This window comes from Bos taurus, chromosome 2 (genome assembly GCF_002263795.3).
Source record: "Bos taurus isolate L1 Dominette 01449 registration number 42190680 breed Hereford chromosome 2, ARS-UCD2.0, whole genome shotgun sequence".
Classification (NCBI taxonomy): Eukaryota; Metazoa; Chordata; class Mammalia; order Artiodactyla; family Bovidae; genus Bos; species Bos taurus.
This window is the reverse complement of record NC_037329.1, coordinates 49,877,490-49,882,980: the sequence shown is the minus strand read 5'-3', so window position 1 is coordinate 49,882,980 and position 5,491 is coordinate 49,877,490.

Sequence of the window (5,491 nt, the reverse complement as noted above, 5' to 3'; positions counted from 1 at the left end):
GACAATTATCAAAAACATCCAGGTGTAAAAATCTTCAGACCTTTCTGTCTATATTATAGATGATTATTCTACTAAAAATGAAAAGACAGAAAATAAAAACAAAGTCAAAAAATAAAACTATTCAATGATATCACATAGATGAAAAATGTCAAAGCTTTCACAGACCCATTTAGAATGATTGCTTAGAGTTCTGTTTTGAGAGACTCTGGTTCAAGTCTGCATTTAGGAATAAAATTTCTTATTAATAGGTTAAGCATATCTACCCTTGGTGGAGAAAGAGAAAGAGTATTGCATCTGCCAAGCATTATCATCCTTATTTTTGGCAATTATATGACTAAAATCAAATAGCTTAAAAGTAATCATTTAACGAACTCTCCCTAGTTATCCCCTACTTCCATAAAGGAATGTATCCAATTAAATCATAACCAGTAACTTGATGAAAGTTATGACTTTCTTCCTCTCTCTCTCCCTCCTTTCTTTTCTTCTTTCCTCTTTCCTTCCTTCTTTCCTCTTTCCTTCCTTCTTTTTGTCCTCCTCTCCTCTTTCCTTCCTTTCTTTCATTTGTTCATTCACTTAACAATTATTTACAGTACTATGAGGGAGATTGGATTTGGAGATGTATTGGCCTAGCTGACGTGAAGCTTAGAGTGGATATGTTAATAAAATAAACAGCTAAACAAGCAAATGCAACAGAAAAGCAATCTCAAACTGTGATTAGTATTGTGATGGAAAAATGTAAAGGACAGAGATGTAGAATAATGGGGTAGACCCCTCCAGATGGGACTTGAGTGTGAGAAGTAGCCGGAGGAAGTACTACTCCAGTCAGGAGGAATGGTCCCTGTGAAGATCCCATGAAGGGAAGTAACTGGAGGTTGGAGCAATGTAAAGGAGGACAGTGTGATGACGAGATTGTATAAATTTCAGGTCTTTGTGCAACTTTTGTAATTTTGGATGGAATGTTGAACTTCTTATGAGTCTCAGTTTCATCACATATAAATTGAGAACAAGGTACTCCTGCTGCTGCTGCTAAATCACTTCAGTCGTGTCCGACTCTGTGAGACCCCATAGATGGCAGCCCACCAGGCTCTCCCGTCCTCAAAGATTCCTTGAGGTTAAAAAATAAAATGTCTTGTATACTACTAAATAGTCTATCATCTCTAAATAAATTTATCTAGTAAAAACATAGTCATTGCATGTATACCTGTGGCTGATTCATGTCAATGTATGGCAAAAATTGCCACAATATTGTAAAGTAATTAGCCTCCAATTAAAATAAATAAGTTACTTTAAAAAACATAGTCATTGCAGAAGGATTCCATAAAATAATGGAAATTTGGTATAGATGTTTTTCTTGAAGGGAGCGGTGTGTACTTTAAGGAAATTCAGAACATGTAGAAAGGAAATACATTGTTTTTGTCACAGTGAAAATTTGCCACCCAACCAAACCAAGTTTAAGAATATGAGGAACAAAATTAGTAATTAAATGACATAGAATTTGGGAATATATTCTCTCATAATCAGAGTAAAAATGAATGCTATAAAAGTATTTGGAACAGAATATGAAAATCAAGCTCCAGAATTTTACTGAAGTGGTCTTACCTGCCACAGTTTATCAGTCCAGCAAATGGGTATAAGCAAATGTATATCTGTTCTTTAGAAAATAATTTGTAACTGTTTTTTTTATTATTATGATTAAGAGTTTGACATTTCCACTGGATTCAGGATAGAAGGGGTGGGTCATTAGCTTTTCTGCCTCAAGGAAAGAGGTCTCAGCATGCCACCAACAAAGCTCAAACAGTATTAATAAGGTCATCAATTACCTCGGCCTGGATATACTTTGAAACCCTGGGAGGTGAAACCCACAAAAAGATAAATTACCTTTCTAAGGGATTTAGCAACACCATCATGGAAGACATGGGTTTGAGTGTTTGTCCAGTATGTCTAGGAAAATGTCTCAGAAGAATTAGATAATGAAAACCAACACCCCATCCTCTGAGAAATGAAATTGCTTAAATGTCTTTAATTGCTACTTATTTCTTGGACACCAAAACAAGATTTATTCCTTTTGATACGTATTTTAAAAAATTAATTTGCTTATTTAGGTTGCCTTTATTGATATATAAATAGGTATAACCTGCATGCTAAATACACATGCAAGCACAATTTTAAGGCAAAACAAACAAAACAACTTTTAGAGATACATATAATAAGAAAAATTAAATTCATTAAAACAACAAATTAAAAAACCATCTTCATGAGCCACTACCCTAAGACATAAGCCCTTGGAGACAGACAAATTTAAATAAGTGGGCTATACACTCTGCCCTCCAACTCCTCCAGGACAGGGCAGTCAGAATATTCCATAAGGGTTTGTCAAGAAGGCCAGTTCCCTGAGGATGTACTTTGGCCAGTGGGATTTGTCCTCAGCTAATTAGTTGAGAGGTGGTGATTTCCCAGGGGGCATCATTGGTCTACACACAAACTTTCAATACTTAACCACTTACATTTACCACTTACATTTCCTTGACTGCACACGTAAATGATTTACTTATCCTTTGCATCAATAATCTCTCTCCTTGGAGGGCTGCTTGGTTTCAATTCTGTCTCATATAGCTAACCTCAAAGGACCAGGGACTTGCTGGTAAATATGCAGAGATTCAGTGGAACCTATTGTTGCTGGCTTGTGAGAGTAGAAGAGGAAAGTTTCAGGAATTTTCAAGCTAATTGTTAGACAGCACCATTATTAACTAATAAACATTTACTTAAAGTATATCAAATAAAAACAAAAGAATACACACAATTCATCAATTGCTAATTATTTCACTACATTTCACTATTATCTAAATTCTTGATATTATTTACATCTATTTTATCTGTATGGTGGAAATACTCTAAAATGATGTGCTACTATGCACGTCTTACCAGCTCTGTGTTCAGTGATGTCATATTAATAGTTTATAATTGACTGAGGTGGGTATATTTACATGACAAAAATCAGCTAACATTGCGAAAGAGAGCCCCTATCCTTCATCCCCTTCACCATAGCCTCTTGTTAAAGATTTACCAGCAACATAACTACTTTGCACATTAACTTATGCAGAACATCAAAAGATTTTAAACACTCCCTGTGATAGCAACACTGACATGTCACTACAAGGTCGTGTGAAACCTCTATCAAGCAAACATGGATGAAGAGTTGACGAGTAGAGAGATCTAGTGTGTACAGAGAGCTTGCTCCACTTACATCATCTTCATTAAGCTTCCCTACAATCAGAGGTCAATATTCCCATTCTACAAATGCATAGATTGCAGTTTATAAAGGCTTATAATACTCTGAAGATCATCCAGCTGAGAAATGGCAGAGCCTGGTCCTCAAGCAAGCAAACTTCTTGAGCAATAACTCTTTTCCACATGCCACTCACAAAAGTTCAGGGTACTAGCCTCTCATCAAAGTTCAAAACCTAGGAAATCAGTAACCTAAAATCCTCATTCTACCTTAGAGAATTTGAACACTTGTGTATGTATGCATCTGAAAAGTCAGCAGGGGGCAGACACCATGTGTCCCTCTCAGGAAAGAAAAACAAATTAAGTAATGAGCAAACACTGAAAGCTTCTGAACACAGAAGAGAAATACTAAAGACTTCACCTTTGAATATATTCTGTTACTCAGAGGATTAAATGACAGGAAAAACAATTGTACAGAACTATTGCTATGCAAAAGGGTTTGATAAAAACTTTGCATGCATTTGTAATTTTTCATTTTCCTCCTAAGGCTTTATCATACCTGCTATAAACAAAAGAAAATTGTTCATATTGAAATAGTGCTGAAAATCCCATTCCCCAGGGAGCTGGTACTAATGCCTATCCTTTACTCTTTACAGAATAAGTATGTAGCAAGCATTCATGCTAAATGCCAACGTACTTGGAAACTGACATGTTGATTATCATCTTTGGATATTATTCATTTTATTTATCTTTGAAACTACAAACAAGCAGGCTCAGTCTATAAATATTATCTCCATTGGAGAGCTACTGCTAATAAAAAAATCTACATCTTTTTGGCTACCAAATTCACTGAAACTTGTTGTAAATATACAGTACTCATTATAATAACATTTTTTCAGTACACACCAAAGACTGTTGGGAAGAAGGAAGAGGCAGTATGGGGAGGGGAGTGGATAGGGTAAACCAGTGGAAAGATGCAATTAGAGCAGTGTTGGCTTGGCAAAGTCCCACTGAACAGCAAGCTGGGATTCTTTTTGCCAAACCACTCCAGGCTCCTGAGGGGCGGGCTGTGTCCCATGTCTGTTAAGAGGGCTTCATTCCAATAAGTAAAGGGAATCACTAGGAGGGAAATAAAGATGTAAAAGGAATTACCAAACCAAAAACCAAAGTGCAAGTACACACACAGGCATGACACACACAAACTTGGGTAGAAAACACACTCAGTGGGAAATACTTGGCCTCACAGGGAATATTACCTTGACTTTGTGTGCCCCATTTAGGGTAGGTGCAAGTTAAGAAATCATCAAAAATTAGTAACCTGAGATAATGTACACTGAGTTTAAAGGTTGGAAGCACTCAATTGGTATTTTAGTACTCTGTGGTTCCAGCTAGGATTATGGTTCAAAAAGATAGGTTTTCATAATTAGTTGTATGATTGTTTTAGCATGCTCATGGGGACTCGCTAAATTGTATTTTGAAAAATACATATGCCCAAAATGAAGTAGAAAGGTCAATTTTTACCATTACAATGGCAATATCATCTTTGTCAAAATTGTCATCATCACTATCACCATCATCATCAAGAACATCATCATCATTATCGTCACTAGCAATTACTGAATGTTACTAAGCCAGAAAAAAATGTGGTGTGACGTGTGCCTGATTTTTGTTTGCATGTTTGCTTTTTAGGGGAGGTAGAAGTTTTACTCAAGGTGAGGAATGGAGCCCCACTGAACCGGCACAGGGATTGGTCTCAATTTTGTCTACACATTACAGGCGCCATTTCCCATTTAAGATAGCTTGTTTTTTAGCAGCTACATTAAGGAAATAAAAAGAATGGTGAAGAAAAAGAAAATTTGTTGGATTTTGTATTTACTAGCATATGCAACTGAGGCATTTCCCTTAACTTCCCCTTAATGGTACCCAGAAGTCCACTGTACCTTTTCCAAGGGAGTGGCAGATCTGATTCTTTTTCATTTTTGTTCTGCAACTTGAGTCACAAAGTAAGATGTAATTATTCTGTTATTGACACCATTAGATAAGAGAGAATCAAGAGTAGGAACTCTAGTAATAGCACAATAGAAAGTTTTCTTAAGGCATTTTTTCATATTATGAAACATAATAGGCATGGAAATGAAAAATATATACCTTATATAATAAAGATTTATGATTAGTCACTAAATTATATTAATAATTACAATGGAAATGATTTATTAGTCTTAAGACATAGAGACCATCTAACCAAAACAGTTAAGCATAACATATG